Source organism: Podarcis cretensis (assembly GCF_951804945.1).
Source record: "Podarcis cretensis genome assembly, chromosome: 12".
Classification (NCBI taxonomy): Eukaryota; Metazoa; Chordata; class Lepidosauria; order Squamata; family Lacertidae; genus Podarcis; species Podarcis cretensis.
Window position 1 is genome coordinate 62,950,435 of NC_137181.1, and position 17,827 is coordinate 62,968,261.

The window sequence follows — 17,827 nt, forward strand, 5'->3', positions numbered from 1 at the left end:
TCTCCCCTCTGAGACATATCTTAATCTCAGGAACCATGCACTCAAAATTGCAACCATCTTTGGCAGCACCTATGTCTGTGAACAGACTTTTTCCCAAATGAAACATCTGAAATCTCCAACCAGATCCAGACTAACTGATGAACACTTGCATCACTTGCTACGACTAGCAGTGACAAATATGGAACCAGATATTGACCATCTTGTTAGCCAAAAGCAGGCTCATACTTCCTTTTGAAATACTTATAAGTTTATGTTGATTAAAATTGTTCTTCATTTTAAATATTGTATTGTTTTTCCTGTTTTTTGTGCACCACAAATAAAATATGTGCAGTGTGCATAGGAATTCATTCATATTTTTTCCAAACTATAGTCCAGCCCCCAACAGTGTCTGAGGGACAGTGAACTGGCCCACTTTAAAAAGTTTGAGGACTCCTGCCCTACAGCAGCATATCCTGGAATACTAGCATGGAGTTTCAAATGGAGGGAATGCATAGGAGAATAGGAGGAGGGGGAAGACTGTGACTCTCAAATGCCCTAATAGGTGACAGTCTTCCACCACTTTATGTTTCCATATGAGCTTAAGGAAAGCGTCTCAGAGGGCAGAAAAAAATTGTTGTTTACCAGCCAGGCTGAGAGCCCTCAATCAAATGCTAAATTAAAGTTTCAACAGCTGTGAAAGGTCCTCAGGATTTAGGAACATTCCCAGTCAAGACCAAAGTGCATTTACTTGGATTATGGGTTTACCTGAGCACCTAAATAACAAACCAAGCACACTAAATGTGCAAGATTCAGGTTTTCTCAACCTTGGCTCCCCATATGCTTTTTTGGACTACAACTTGCATCATTCCTAGCTAGCAGGACTAGTGGTCAGGGATGATGGGACTTGTAGTCCAACCACATCTGGGGACCCAAGGCTGAGAAAGGCTGTATTCATCCAGCAATAGGGCAGGACTGTATTGGTCTAAATATGGCTGCAGCTGGTGTACCACTCTAGCATGGTGAAAGGTCCCTTGTGTCACAGATCCTGAGCTCCCAGGAACTCAATGGGGCAGAGTCCTGCCTTGAACACTTTGGTGGCCTCCAAGTATGCGGTCCCATTTTCTCTACTAGAGGATTATAGGGTAGGGAGAGGCTATGGATTGTTACAGATGCACAAGAGCTGCTGGATCTGATTTTCACTCACAGAATATGAACCTAGCCTTATGGCAGTCATCTGTCATCATCTTCTTCTGAGTAGGCTGCAGGGTACTCCCTCCCTCAGACTCAGGCACACCAACTCCATGGGGCTCAGGCCCCAACAATGTCTGCTCCCCCAATGTCTGGTGGGATGGAGCTCAGCCACCCCAATCTTGAGGGAGCAGAGGAGGCCTGGCACCATGTTGTCCTGTGCTGTGCGGTGTCTCCTCACACTGCGTAGTCTGGCAGGAAGTCAGCCGTGGTCGCACAGCCTTGGGAGATATCACATGGGCCAGGTCAGCCTGGTGGGCAATTGTTTCATTGGAAGGAGGCCTGGTCGGCCAGTCATCACGCACGCAATGCACAATACGCATGACATCACACACACACACATTGTGCATGTGACATCAACCCTCCCAATGCTGGGTGCAACTTGGCATCTGTGCTCAGGGACTAGGTGCATAGAGTGCCCAAGGAAGTTTATTGGTGGCCTTCATTACTAATAGAAGCCCCCCTTTGCCTTGGGATTACTGTCAGAAATATCTAGGGAATGAGCTATGGCCCCCAAAATGCTCTTGCTACCTTCTCTGATCCAAAGAACACTCTGTGACATCTGCAGTGGAGGAACGGGTGGTTTTTTTATTTGTTTAATCACTAAACACAGGACCACAATTTTGCAGTGGATATACTGATTCCAGAGTGGTACTATTCAACACTAAATAGTGTAAATAAAAGGTATTGAAAGTAACTGGACATTAGCTCAATGATTTCTTCTTTCTGGCCTTCTTTATCTCACACGACTAGTACTAGAATTTGTCTCTAATTGAGGATTTCAACTGAATGGATTACATTTGAACTGAATGGTTTTTTTAAAAAACAGCATCAAAATGGGCAGCAAAAATTACAGCAATTAGGAGTGCACACAATAATTCACATAAATATCACACTTTCCTGGTAAACTATTTCATCTGCTGGGCTTCATAGTTCTTTAAATTTACACCCTACTAGTCCTTTTCACTGAAGGATGGGATCAGGGGTGCAATGAGAAGAGTGATAGGTCTCATCAAAAATATTTTAAGGCTAAGTGAGAGCAACATGAGAAAGCACTTTTTGTTGTTCCTATTTTACAGCCTACTAACAGTCAGCTTACATTAAGCAAAGTGAACTGTGCCCATCAAAATTGCTTGCAAGAGTTATTTTGCTAAGTTAAACTCCTTTTTGCTTTAATATTTTGACAGTGGAAACATTGTCATCATGAGGAAGAGCAAGCTACTCAGGGAGAGAGAAAGCAGCTAAAATTAAAAAACTTAAGGAATCTAGGTGACCATGATGTCATAGAAACATAGAATTGCTGATTTGGAAGGGACCCTGAGGATCATCTAGTCTAACCCCCTGCAATGAAAGAACCAACTAAAGCATCCATGACAGACAGCCAACCAACCTCTGCTTAAAAACCTCCAAGGAAGGAGAGTCCACAACCTCCTGAGGGAGTCCGTTCCACTGTCAAACATCAAAAACGTTCTTCCTGATGTTTAGTTGGAATCTTCTTTCTTGTAACTTGAAGTCATTGGCTCAGGTCCTATCCTCCTGTCACAGGAGAGCTGGCAGCAAGCACACTTGATGGATAGCAGAAAGGAACAAGGCAGTAAGAGTAATTTCATACTAAATTAAAGTTCCCTCTGATCAAAGCTCTAGAGGAGATCTTGGGATGGAGAAAGAAGCCACAATAAAAACTGTTGTAATAATGGTGTTTCAGCTTTCCTTATGCCAACTGGGTAAATGTATGTGTGGCTCATGGTAAAGTGGGGGGGGGGAGGATCTAGATTAAACATATGTCTACAGCTGAGAAGTCCTGCAGCTGACTAAAAGTGACGTTGAAGCCCCACAACATAATCCTGAGTAGTGCCCAGGATCTGGTGTGCAATGAAAGTGTTGAACTGCTCAGAAGCTGTGACAACAATGCCATCAAATTCAACATTAAGGTGGCTGATGAGTTTTCCATAAAGTTCAACACAGTGACTTTTTAACTTCGAAAAGGAATAGTTAAACACAAGTTGAATGGAAAAGTCAAGAGAGTCAAACTTCTTCAGGATGCTTGGAGATTATTTAAAACCATGATAAACTCAAATATAACTGTCAGAGCTGCCTCTAGGTCCCAGCTCACAGAGGACCAACGCTAGGCTGTCGTAATGTACAAAAGTCTTTATTGAAGTTCAATTTCCATTTCAAAGCCGCAGCACGCAGCCCTACATCTTAAACCCTAGATCAGCGAAGTCCCGTCTGAGTCTCCTCCCCTCTGACACCCGTTTAAGACTCTCGCCTTGCTCCACCTCTTCCTAAGTTCCTTTCTCCTCTGGGCCCTCCTGCCCGCTAGGGTTTCATCCTTTCTGGACTCCTCTGACGCTGACCCTGATGATTCTTCCCCCTCCTTCCGGCGGGCTTTAGGACCTGGTTCCCTATCCGGGCTACCTTCTGTGCCCTGCTCCACCTTTTCCGCTGCTCTCTCCTCTTCTGGGTCCTCCTGCCCGCTGGGGCATTGCCCTTTCTGGACTCTTCCGACGCTGAGTCGCTTAGCTCCTCCCCCTGCCTCCTGCGGGCTTTAGGACCCGGTTCCCAATCCTCATTCTCTGCTGTCCCGCGCTCCTGTACATTTGAACTTGCCTCTCGCGCCAACCCAGTGACCTTTCTCCTAACCGTTACACTACTTCGGTCACTGCTTCCCTCTTCCGGGATACTGGCCGGATCTGACCTCCCCTCCGTTGTCCGACTTTCTGATGGAGGCGTGGTCAGCCCTGCCTCATCTTCTCTCCCTGGTGGGGAATGCACTGGCCCCGATACTTGGGACTCTTCCCCCCCCCCCACTCTGCTCTGGTGGGGAAGCTGGTCCTGATTTCCAACTACTGCTCTGGGAGTCCCTGCTGGCCCCTTGCTCCTGGGGCGTTCCCCTTGGGAACCCCCTACCCCTGGCCACTGGCGCCCCCTTCTGTGAATCTTCCGATTCACTGGAGAGGCTCATGGAATCCCTCGGTCCACTGTCCTCTTCTCCTACGCTCCCCTCGGATTCTTCCCCTTCGCTCTCCATCTCCTCTCTTCCCCGTGCCTCTGCTCCTGAGCCCCTGACAATAACATATACCTCAGATTAGGAAAAGTAAAAATAAAAGTGTCACAGAAGCTATATAAAAGAAAAGAAAACTTCCTTTAAAAAGTGGGTGTCATACTCTCGATAAGAAAAATATCAAAGAGCACAAATTCTGGCAAAACCAATGCCAATAAAAAAGAAGCCTTTGAGTAGCATACTTGGCTGATTTTATCTGAATTTGTTGCCAAGAGGCAATCCGGAAAGAGGGAGAGGGTCTATGTGCTTTGGCTATGGTTATTTTCTTGAGGGTCATACAGTGTATTGCGAAGAATTCTGCTCTCTTAAATATAAACTATGTTCAGTTTAAAAAGAAAGACCTGTTTCACACTGCAACTTTGTTTTTTCTTTTCTTAGTTCATCAGATTTTATTGAATTATAAAAGGCCAGTGCTATGGAGTTCTTCCCAATTCCTAGCAAATTATTTCACACTGGTCTTGGTCATTATGTCCCATTATACAGTTCTGAAAGACTGATACGTATTTCAGGAAGCACATTATTGTCTTCATCATTTTTTAAAATAAAAAGCACTTGCTATTTACTTCAAAATTGGAGTGCACAGACACACTCTGAGGTTTGTCTCTCTGTGTGTGTTCATGTGCTTGAAGCAAGAGAGAATTAAGACTGGAGTTGCCAATTAACTTCACTTAAAGGAAATTTCCAAGGAGAATTTGGATATTCTGGCTCAGGGGAAGCATCTTAGTTATTGTATAAACTGATGTTACAGGCACATCAGGATTTCATGGCCTTCGTGATTACCATGGGACTGTCTCAAATGGCAGAACATTACCTATATAATATTCTGCTACATTTACAAGCAGACTTGTGGTTTGAAATGGAAACCTTTCTCTATGAAAGATATGATTATCAGTTGATATTTTCATCAGTGATTGTTCACAAAGCAGGTTCTTCCAGCCCCTTCAATTTCTTACACAAAGTCATCTTCCCTCTTCAAGAGATGCAAAATTAATGATAATTCCTGCAATCAAATCATTCTCATTAAGCATTTGCTAAATGATCTTTTAGGAACCATAGCAGTTCACAGCACAACCTGAGTAAGTTACCATAAGGGGCAGCTATCTGCTGGTAAGATCTGCTTTCTTTTGCTTGTTCTTTCTTTCCAAACATATATTGTTCCGTGTATGTGTTGACTTTTTGTTTTCAGTTTGAAATGGAACATTTGAAATGGCGCTAAAGTGATCTCTAAGTAGCAAGTAATCTTCAGAGGCAGGTTTAAAGAACTGGGTCACAGCCATGTTCATTCAGATCCTTCGTAAACGACAGACAGCTTGAATGAACTGGCAGGCCTCTTGCCATGAACTTGCCAACAGCAGACAATGGGGAAAGTAGAGGCAGAAAAAGGAGTGGCTGAAGTTTCAAGACAATAAGAAAGAAAAGTGGGAGGCATCTAAAGAAACCAGTGTGGCTTCATAAGGAGCTTATAGATAAGCTTAGATTTAAGAAGGGCATGTATAAGAAATGGAAGAAAGGGGAAATCACGAGAGGTATACATAGAATCATAGCATCAAAGAATTGTAGAGTTGGAAGGGGCACTAAGGGTCATCTAGTCCAACCCCCTGCAATGCAGGAATCTCAGCTCAAGCATCCAGAACAGATGGACATCCAACCTCTGCGTAAAAACCTCCAAGGAAGGAGAGTCCACAATCTCCCAAGGGAGACAGTTCCGCTATTGAACAGCTCTCACTGTCAGGAATTTTTCCTCATGTTTAGCTGGAATCTCCTTTCTTGTAACTTGAAGCTATTGGTTCAAATCCTACCCTTGAGAGCAGGAGAAAACAAGCATGTTCCCTCTTCCATGTGACAGCCCTTGAGATATTTGAAGATGCCTCTCCTATCCCCTCTTAGTCTCCTCTTTTCCAGGTTCAACATACCCAGCTGCTTCAACCATTCCTCATAAGGTTTGGTTTCCAGACTCTTGATTATAATATTGAAAGTGCATGTTCACTTGATGGAATGCTCCTCACTCAAAGGAACAATTCACCATCTGAGAGAGCCTCATCTTACCATCTAACCTCTTTATCCAGGGAAATCTGGCATCAGCTCCTTTTATATGTTACTGGACTATTAGATTTGAGAAGATTTGTCACTGTCTGAAGTAAGCAGATACAACAGGAGAAATCAGCTAATACATCCCACATGTTTTTATTAATTAAATGTAAAATATCTCACAGTTCTTTTAGTAGCTCAAAGGTGTGTTTTTTTAATATGAAAATGTATTTATATATTTAATAAATTAATATATTTATTGATTATAAGACAGGCAACAAATCAGCTTGTAATTTTGTAGCCCAATAACATCTCTATTAAGTATACATGTGCATTGTACATCCTTATAGTCTTTCAGGGTCTCGATAGCTCCCCCCCCCCATTTTCTGGCTACCCTCTCCCAATTTTATTCAATTACAAAGAGATTTTAAACATTTATCAGTAAAAGTTTTTGCCAAAAGAGAAAGAAATGATTCCTTGAACAGATCTGCTTGGTTGCATAGGATGTTCTCATGGGAATTCATTAAGTCTGCTTTTGTAATTCTTTTCCACTTGTTTAATCTGTTTGAATGTTTTATTATATGCATAAAATTAAAATACATAGATTTTACAGAGAGAAAAAGTTGAATAAAAAGTTAGAAAATATACAGGCCTTTTATTTATCCTCCAAGGATGGCAGACAGAACATGGGGGGGGGGGTTGTTTACAAAGCAACAACAGCAAGAACAAACAACCCTGCAAGATATGGGATAAATCAGCTTCATAAAAGCAATGTGCTTAAGTGTAATTAATACATGAAGGCGTTAAGACCATTGAGTAAGCTGTCCTGCCAGGCTTAGCTGGGTCATTCCCCCTCACCTTGGGAGGAAGGGTTGCTGAATAATTCTGCTGCCTAGAAGCCCCTTCAATTACCCGGATATTTGCTGGATGTCAAACTCAGCCAAGAGCATAAGGTCAAACAGATTCCTCACTGGCCTTGCAGACAAATTCGTTGTCCAGAAAGTGGGAGAAGCAACAAGAGGAACAGCCATTTTAGATCTGGTCCTAACCAATCCTGATGACCTGGTTAGTGAGGCAGAAGTGGAAGGATGATTAGGCGCGAGTGGAAGGTGCCTAAAGAAGCCAGGGTAGCTATCTAAAGAACTTTTAACTGAGTTAAGATTAAAAAAGGATGTGTACAAAAAATGGAAAAGGGGGGAAACCACCAAAGAGGAATTCAAAGAAATAGCCAGCACGTGTAGACACAAAGTCAGAAAAGCTAAAGCACAGAATGAACTCAGGCTTGCTAGAGAGGTTAAAAGCAACAAAAAAGGCTTTTATGCGTTGTCCAGAAAGTGGGAGAAGCAACAAGAGGAACAGCCATTTTAGATCTGGTCCTAACCAATGTTGATGACCTGGTTAGTGGGGTAGAAGTGGAAGGATCGTTAGGCGCGAGTGATCATGCTCTTCTGAAGTTTACTATACAGCGGAAAGGAGCAGACAAGCATACTAGGACTCAATTTCTTGACTTTAAGAAAGCCGACTTCATAAAACTTAGGGAAGTGCTGGGTGAGATCCCATGGACAGTAATACTAAAAGGAAAGGGAGTTCATGATGGCTGGGAGTTTGTTAAGAGGGAGATAGCAAAAGCACAACTTCAGGCAATACCAATGAGATGGAAACATGGAAGGTGCCTAAAGAAGCCAGGGTGGCTATCTAAAGAACTTTTAACTGAGTTAAGATTAAAAAAGGATGTGTACAAAAAATGGAAAAGGGGGGAAACCACCAAAGAGGAATTCAAAGAAATAGCCAGCACGCGTAGACACAAAGTCAGAAAAGCTAAAGCACAGAATGAACTCAGGCTTGCTAGAGAGGTTAAAAGCAACAAAAAAGGCTTTTATGGGTATGTTCGTAGCAAAAGGAAGAACAAAGAAACAGTGGGGTAACTCAGAGGAGAAGATGGTGAAATGCAAACAGGGGACACAGAAAGGGCTGAACTCCTCAATGCCTTCTTTGCCTCAGTCTTCTCTGATAAAGAAAACAATGCCCGACCTGAAGAATTTGGAGCAAATGATTCAGCAGAGGAAACACAGCCCAGAATAACTAAGGAGATAGTACAAGAATACTTGGCTTGTCTAGATGTATTCAAGTCTCCAGGGCCAGATGAACTGCATCCAAGAGTATTAAAAGAACTGGCAGATGTGATCTCAGAACCACTGGCAGTCATCTTTGAGAATTCCTGGAGAACAGGTGAAGTCCCGGCAGACTGGAGGAGGGCAAATGTTGTCCCTATTTTCAAAAAGGGGAAAAGAGAGGACCCAAATAATTACTGCCCAGTCAGTCTGACATCAATACCAGGGAAGATTCTGGAGCAGATCATTAAGCAAACAGTCTGTGAGCACCTAGAAAGGAATGCTGTGATCACCAATAGTCAGCATGAATTTCTGAAAAATAAGTCATGTCAGACTAACCTGATCTCGTTTTTTGACACAATTACAAGCCTGGTAGATGAAGGGAATGCAGTGGATATAGCCTACCTTGATTTCAGCAAGGCATTTGACAAGGTGCCCCATGATATTCTTGTAAAGAAGCTGGTAAAATGTGGACTTGACTATGCTACCACTCAGTGGATTTGTAACTGGCTGACTGACCGAACCCAAAGGGTGCTCATCAATGGTTCCTCTTCATCCTGGAGAAGAGTGACTAGTGGGGTGCCACGGGGTTCTGTCTTGGGCCCGGTCTTATTCAACATCTTTATCAACGACTTGGATGATGGACTCAAGGGCATCCTGATCAAATTTGCAGATGACACCAAACTGGGAGGGGTGGCTAACACCCCAGAGGATAGGATCACACTTCAAAACAACCTTGACAGATTAGAGAACTGGGCCAAAACAAACAAGATGAATTTTAACAGGGAGAAATGTAAAGTATTGCACTTGGGCAAAAAAATAATAATAAAAAAATGAGAGGCACAAATACAAGATGGGTGACACCTGGCTTGAGAGCAGTACATGTGAAAAGGATCTAGGAGTCTTGGTTGACCGCAAACTTGACATGAGCCAACAGTGTGACGCGGCAGCTAAAAAAGCCAATGCAATTCTGGGCTGCATCAATAGGAGTATAGCATCTAGATCAAGGGAAGTAATAGTGCCACTGTATTCTGCTCTGGTCAGACCTCACCTGGAGTACTGTGTCCAGTTCTGGGCACCACAGTTCAAGAAGGACACTGACAAACTGGAACGTGTCCAGAGGAGGGCAACCAAAATGGTTAAAGGCCTGGAAACGATGCCTTATGAGGAACGGCTAAGGGAGCTGGGCATGTTTAGCCTGGAGAAGAGGAGGTTAAGGGGTGATATAATAGCCATGTTCAAATATATAAAAGGATGTCAGAAGAGGGAGAAAGGTTGTTTTCTGCTGCTCCAGAGAAGCGGACACGGAGCAATGGTTCCAAACTACAAGAAAGAAGATTCCACCTAAACATTAGGAAGAACTTCCTGACAGTAAGAGCTGTTTGAGAGTGGAATTTGCTGCCAAGGAGTGTGGTGGAGTCTCCTTCTTTGGAGGTCTTTAAGCAGAGGCTTGACAACCATATGTCAGGAGTGCTCTGATGGTGTTTCCTGCTTGGCAGGGGGTTGGACTCGATGGCCCTTGTGGTCTCTTCCAACTCTATGATTCTATGATTCTATGATTCTATGATTCTATGATTCTATGATTCTATGATTCTATTCCAGTCTTACATGACACACTTAGCACAACCGAACTGATGTGACAGCATCCTCACATCTTTCCCTTCCACAAAGAAAGGAACATATGAACCAACAGTTCTCTATTAGCCTCTGGGTTGGCTTCCTTGGCCTTGTAGATCTATGAGGTGTAGTTAGCATTTCAGCTTCTGCTTTCCTTTGGTCACTTCTGTCCATGTCTACCAACTGATGTCTTTGATCACCACCAAACTCTTCTGATTTTTCTGTATCTGTAAGCCGAATCTGTTTTTTTATCTGTTTAGGAATCAGTTGAAAATATCTTCTGTTTCTCCTACACGTTTTTCAGTCATCACTTCATAAGATTGAAGAACTGTTTCTTGAGTGACTACAGTAGGGTTACCAGACGTCCCCGGTTCCCGGGGACAGTCCCCAGATTTGCAAATGTGCCCCGGACAAATTCTGTCCCCAGAATGTCCTAGATTTCATTAAATATCTCCAGGAAATGGGACACCAACAGGAGCAGCCAGAATCAACTCAATTGTTTGGCAGGGAGAAGTGGGGAGAAGGCGCTGTGATTGCCAATCACAGGTACACATGCAAGAGAGGGAAAATCAGAAAGAAAAGCTCCTTTTCTCTCCGTCGGCCTCATTTACATTTCCCTGGATGGCATCCTGGCCTCTGGCAGTATCCAGTTCCAGCTGTTCTTCAAGCTTTGCTTTCCCCCCCTTCCTTGCTTTTTCCTCTCCTTGACACTGCTGCTGTGCCCAGCGGAGATCAAGAGCAAAGCTGGTCGAGCAATGGGGAGAGAAAGGAAGAGAGACAGAGAGGGCAAGGAAGGTGGGGGCGGGGAGTGAAATCACCCTTAAAAGAAAAAAGAAAAAGAAAAATCCCAGTGAATTATATTGCCAGCTCCCTTTCGTCTATGCACCTCTCAGTGTGTGACTACGAATTGCGAAGTCCTGACACGGACTCTCCACTAGCTCTGAACTGGAGCCACCTCCAGCCTCCCCCTCTTCCCCCAGTCTCTACACCCACCAGTTCTCTCTCTTGCTTTTCTACCCCCCCCCCCCGGCTCAGCTAATCATAGAAACACATGATCATGTATAGAAGCGGCGGCAGAGATATGGTCAAATTTAAAATTATCATTAACGGGCCAGATTTCGGTGGTCAAGATGAATGTATTGCCAAAGATGCTATTTTTGTTTCAAGCCCTCCTGTAATGGGATAAAGGGGCTACTCGTGCGTAAGCGTTTAAGCCCTCAAGGCTTTGCAATCAGTTTCTAAACTCTCCCAGTCCGCGGAGCCATGGGTGCATGGCTACCTCAATCGCTGGCAGAATCCGTCAGTGGGCGCTTCCGGAATTTACGCCAACACACAGAGTTCCTTAATGGAAACTCTCCTTCTGGATTCTCTACGTGACAGTTTCCTGCGCGGAGTAGGCGTCCCCAGCGGAGGTCCTGAGACCTCCCCGCTGTTCTCACTGGAAATATCTTGGAGCCATTCCTCCGACTGAGTTTCTGCAGGAACTCTCCCTCTCCCCCTGCTGGTTCCTTCCTCAGCATCCGAGGGTCTCCTAGCCTCCTTGAGCCCTTCCACCACCTGACTCTCCGATGGCAGTTCCTTGACACCTCCCAATTATAGACAATGTGAAATGTTTTAAAGAATGGCAGAAAGCTTTATCTAGATTTATCTGGCAGGGGGAAAAACCCAGAATTAAATATAAAATACTAACTGACTCTAAAGAAAGAGGGGGATTCTCCCTGCCAGACTTGAAGATCTATTTTGAAGCAGCAGCGCTTTGCTGGATTAAGGAATGGTTACTACTAGAGGATACTGATGTTCTAGATTTAGAGGGATTTGACAACGTGTTTGGATGGCATGCATATTTATGGTATGATAAAGCTAAGGCCCATAAAGCTTTTAAGAATCATGTAATTAGGAAATTGCTATATAATGTTTGGATAAAATATAAAGATCTCTTAGAAAGGAAGACACCCAGATGGCTTTCACCGATGGAGGCAAAGGCTCAGAAAAAGATAAATATGGAAACCAAGTGGTTGAGGTACTGTGATTTGTTACTGGAAGATAAAGAAGGATATAAATTAAAACCACATGATCAAATTAAAGATAAAATAAATTGGGTACAATATTACCAGATTAATGAATTATACAAATTAGATAAGAAAAATGGTTTTGCTTCAGAGAAAACTGAGTTGGAAACGGAGTTGTTGGACAAGTTAAGAACTTGTCTAAAATGTATAATTTATTGTTGGAATGGCATACAAAGGATGAACAAGTTAAATCTGTGATGATAGATTGGGCAAGAGATGTGGGACATAACATAATATTTGAAGACTGGGAACGGTTGTGGAAGAAAGGGGTTAAGTTCACTGCATGCACAGTGTTAAAGGAAAATATTATGAAAATGGTATATAGATGGTATTTAATTCCTGTAAAATTGACAAAGATATATCATAACAGTGATAATTTATGTTGGAAATGCAAAGAAAAAGAAGGTACCTTTTATCATATGTGGTGGACCTGCCACAAGGTGAAAGACTTCTGGGAGGAGATTTATAATGAATTGAAAAAAATGTTGAAATATACATTTATTAAGAAACCAGAGGCCTTTCTTATTGGAATAACAGGTTTGGAATTGCCCAAGAAAGATGTTAAATTGTTTTTGTATGCCACAACCGCAGCAAGAATTTTGTTAGCGAGGAATTGGAAAACACAAGAAGTACCAACAGTGGACAATTAGCAGATGAAGATGATGGATTTTTTGGAGCTAGCCGAACTGACTGGAAGAGTCCGCGACCAGAAGGAGGAGGAGTACCAGGAAGAATGGGTAAAATTTAAAGATTATTTAGCTAAATACACTAAGATAACTTAATTGGAAAAGCTTGCAAATATTAGATAGGTTTAGGATTTAAATATGTAAGGATAGGAATTAAGATGTTTAAAGCTAGATTAGAAAGATCGAAAGATGTCCAAGTCAATTTATTGAGAAGTTCAATTTTGGAAAACTGTTAAAATGATATACAATGAAATTCAGGGGGATTTGAGGAAGTCACTTAATAATGTTATTAAGATTGGTTTAATTACAATTAGGATCTATGTTTGTTTGTTTGTCTTAAAAATTTTCTGTAAAATTAATTTAAAAATTTGGGGGGGGGAAGCGGCGGCAGCCAAAAAATATGGGGGGGGCATATATATTCTGCTCTTCACCACTCCGCTTCTTCTGCCTCCTCGTCACCACCACTAGCACCCACCCAAGCTGGGGGGGGGGGGCTGCTGGCAAATAAAAGCAGATTAGAAACACCTAAGTACCAAAGGTGAAGGTGATAATCTAAAGGCTCGATCTGCCACCACTGGCCATTTTCCACTCCATTTGAGTTGCTTGCGGCTGCATGGCTTTGGGGAGTAGAGGAGGAGGGATGGGGGAGGGAGGTGGGCTGGGGAGAGAAAGAGAAAGAAGCAGGGGTGAGTGTGTTGTGTGTGTTCGTGCAAAAGCTTTGGGCTCAATCTGGCAGCAGCAGGGAGCGTGGATCACTTCAGCCGGCAGTGGCTGGAAGCTTTGGGGCAGCCCCTCAGCAAGAGCAGGAGGCTTGGCTGCATCTCGGGTCCCCACTGGGTGCTGTCCACCTACTCGCAGAGAGGACCTTCTCGCCAGCTCAGATTTAAAGCAAAATTTGATCTGTGGTGTTGACTTTTTCCTTATATTTTTTTTATTCCTCTTTTTAAAAAAATATTTATTTATTTATTTATTTATTTATTCATTTATTTATTTATTTAATAGCGTCCCCGGATTTACTGAAAAAAATCTGGTAGCCTTAGACTACAGCCTTTCGTACATAGTCACTCAACTGAAAAGATTATTTAAGGTCATTTGACCCACTATTGTAATAGAATTTTTGTCTGGACTTCTCTTTATTTTTCCATGAATTTACATAATATTTGTGCCTCATATTTTAAATATATTTTATTAATTTTCAAGAAAAATAATAAAAGCATAAACATAAATATTTTCAAAACAATTGGTTACCCCTCCCTTCTATTCTTGAAAAAAAAATAGATTTGAGATGCACAATGACACACCGGGCATTTGCGTTGTGTAACACTACAATTCCTGAAAATTAGAATTGTAGTCCAGAACCATTACGTAGTTTTGTCCGGCATGAAAGAACAAATCAATGCACAACTTGGAGCATGAACCACAGGTTTCTGAAATCCACATCATAGGTTGCTTTTGTTGATAGTCTCTGTATTTTCAACATGCCACAGTTCTGAATGAGTTTTTCTATATCCAAATTCATGTTTAGCCAGTATAAGAGACTTGAAGCACGCCAGTTATCTTTCACCATTCCTGGGTTAGGGTTAGGGTGCACCATGCACCCATTTCAGCATCTCTTCCCTTAAAGAGCTGTGAACCACCACCCTTTGAAATGGTTAGAAGGATTTGGTATATGTTTCCCACATATTGTTTGCTTGTATTACTTGCCTTGGAATAATATCTCGAGCTACGGACCACATCTGTTCAGACTGGGATGTACTACTCCAGAATAAGAATTTGCTTCAACCTCAGTCCCATCATAAGCTCTGGACAAAGTCTCCATAATTAGTAAGTGTTTGCCAGGACTATGTTCCTATAATTGTAATTGGTCTGTTCCTGCCAATATTGATCATCTGTATATAAAAACATGATTTTAAAATGCAAACACTATGGCTAGTTCTCTCCCCCCCCCCAATTTGAGCATACTGACAATCAGTTTTTGTTAAGGCCCTAGAAACATGTGCTATGGACCTCCAGTGATCACCATATTTCTGTAAGAGTATTGCTTCCAGACCACATTCTACTAGGATCAATGTGGACATCTTATTCAGTTAACTTTTCTCCTAGGTAGGTATGCTGGCTATGTCTTTACCTTTACAATGAACTTGGACCAGACAATCCTTCAAATAAAGAATACCTCCAAACAGAGGACTGTTCTCTGTAAAGTAGGACACATGGCTAAATTAAGCTTCATGCTTCCTCTCACTGTTGCAGCTTAATTTGGTCTGCACATAAAATATTCAGAACCATTTGAAGCTCTCAGAGATTCCCAAGGAAGGATTTGACTACCCACATGCTCTGTACTTCAGTATTAGCTTTGAAATAAGCTGGTGGTGTTTTGGTGAGGGTGGGTAATGATAGGGTATTCATTATTCATAATAGAAATTGTTTAACAGCAGCTGCACTATGCTCCGTTCTGTATGGGTATGGCCTACTTTATTTTTGACATATAATTGGATTTGCTGAAACATGTTTGATGAGAACCCTTACAACTAAGAAAAGAAAAACCCAACAATACAACAACAACAACAACAACAACAACAACAACAACAACAACAACACAACAATACAACAAAGAAACATCTGGACATAGGAAAGAGGAGAAGGAGAAGGTTATTTTAATCAGGAGCAGAGATGAGCAAATCTGTCAATTTCAGTTTCTCTCAGGTTCTCATATTTTCATTCTCCACATTAAACTCCATATTTCCACATCAGTTTGCAATTTTAGTACAAATTTCTCATAATATACATACTTTTGACTGCAATTTTGTCAAATATACACATTTTTACAAAGCAATTTCCCCTAATATAATGAGATTTCACAGGCTATTTTCACTAATATAAGCATTTTTACCTGAAGCGGTCTGATTCAGACAGCAGACTCTACCGGGAGCAGGATATCTCAATTTGGCCCCCTGCCACTGAAACTTTGCTTCTTTTCTTCCAACTGTTGTCCCCTCAGGCCTCATTGGCGGCAACTTCCAACTCAGCTTCATTTAAGTTGCAGCCTTGCAGAGTACCTCCTTTTTGCTGAGGCCCCTGGATTTGTGGGGGGTGGGGGCATCAGCAGTGCATCTTGCCTCAGGCACCAAAAGTTCTTGGGCCTTCCCTGGATAAATACCCATGAGAAAAGTAGTTGGGAAACTTGAAGTTGCTCATGAGCAGTAGATTGAGCAGTCACACAAGTCACTTGGTCAGTTCTTTGCTATGGTACAGTTTATTCTTTTTGAATTATAATAATTATTTCTTAATTTATATGTGTATGCATGTGTACATTTTATGCAAATATGTATTTTCTTTTGCCCTCTTTTTGTTGTTGATGATGCATTTCTTCTTTATTGGAGAATGAAGGCAACCTTCATTCTGGCCTCTTTTTCACATTTCTTGTAGAATTTGTTTTAAATGGATTTATACATGGAATTTGGCAGTTCTGACCTAGTGGAAATACAAGAAGTGCAGCCCCCATGTGCCCACTCCACCACAACTGATGAAGCAACCCAGGTCTAGGAAGTGGCAGAGGTGGCACAGGCACTGCATTCTGTCACCCAGTGTTGCTGTTGGTCTCCCCCACCCCGGGGTAGAGAGCTCTGCAGAATGCCACCCTCTCACCAAGTTGGCAAGAGGGGAGATGTTCCACTGCCCAGCATTGCAGCTGGGTGTGAAGGGAGATTTGGCAAGAGCTTAAGGAGAATTTCTCTCCCTCTGTCTGGCAGGGTGGCAAGGTTTTGCAAAGGCTTTTCCTTGAGGGGAAGTCCTTGTGAAGCCTTATCCCCTCCCCTGTGGGGGTAGCAGCAGGACATTTCACCTCAAGCATGAAAATGTCTCAGGCCGCCCCTGCAGGCCATCCTAACTTGTCCACAAACCTGCAAGCAGGAATAATCACCACAAGACCAAACTTTACCAGCATGTGGTCTAACCATGGGACTTGGGTAAAATTCACCCCCCCCCCCCGTCTACTTCCACTCTCCCTCCCTAGAAGCAAAGACTAAGTCACCAGCATGTACTGTATTTTTCGCTCTATAGGACGCACTGGACCATAGGACGCACCAGACCATAGGAGGGGGAGAGCAGGAAGAAAAAATCTCCCCCTCTCTGCTCAGTGCCCCTTCAGCGAAGTGGCAGGAGAAACGGAGCACCTTCCATTTCTCCTCCCGCTTCGCGGAAGGGGTGCTGCGCAGAGAGGGAAAACTGTGCATCGCCTCTCCAGGGAAGCGAAGCCTGGAGAGCAAGAGGGATCGGTCTGCACCGACCCCTCTCACTCTCCAGGCTTCAGGCGGCTATCCGCAAGCCTTCAGAGTGCAGTGGGAACTCCTGCTGCGCTCGGAAGGCTTGCGGATAGCTGCCTGAAGCCCCCGGAGCGCAGCCTTTGAAGCCTCCGCAGAGCAGCGGGGTGAAGGTACCCCGCTGCCCTGCAGAGTCTTTGCGCAGCCATCCCCAAGCTAGAACAGCGAGACGGAGCACTGCGCAGCGCTCCGTCTCCCTGTTCTGGCTTTGGGCTTAGCCTTGCAGCCTGCATTTGCTCTATAGGACACACACACATTTCCCCTTAATTTTTGGAGGGGGGAAAGTGTGTCCTATAGAGCAAAAAATACGGTAGTTACTCATGTGATGTGAGTGATGTAGCATATGGGAATGGAATTCATGTAAGATCCTACCATCTGCTTCCAAAAGCAAGACAAACGAGAGGCAGAAATCCCTTTTTACAGAGCTAAGTAACAACTGCCTCCTTGTGCATTACATTACTCAAGTGTGTAGACAAAAGCACAAGTTTGGACTCATTTATAATAACAAATTAATTGGATCTCAAATGTAAAAAACCTTTAAGAAATCACTTGTTTTTTCCAACTTGGGGGGGAGGATCCCTATTAAATTATTGATTACAGTCCATTCATTAAAAATTTAAATGGACTTTAGTTGAATATTTGCTGTTAGACATGGATACAGAAAGCTTGGAAGCTCTCAAACAGCCAGAAAGCAGGGTGGGGTGCA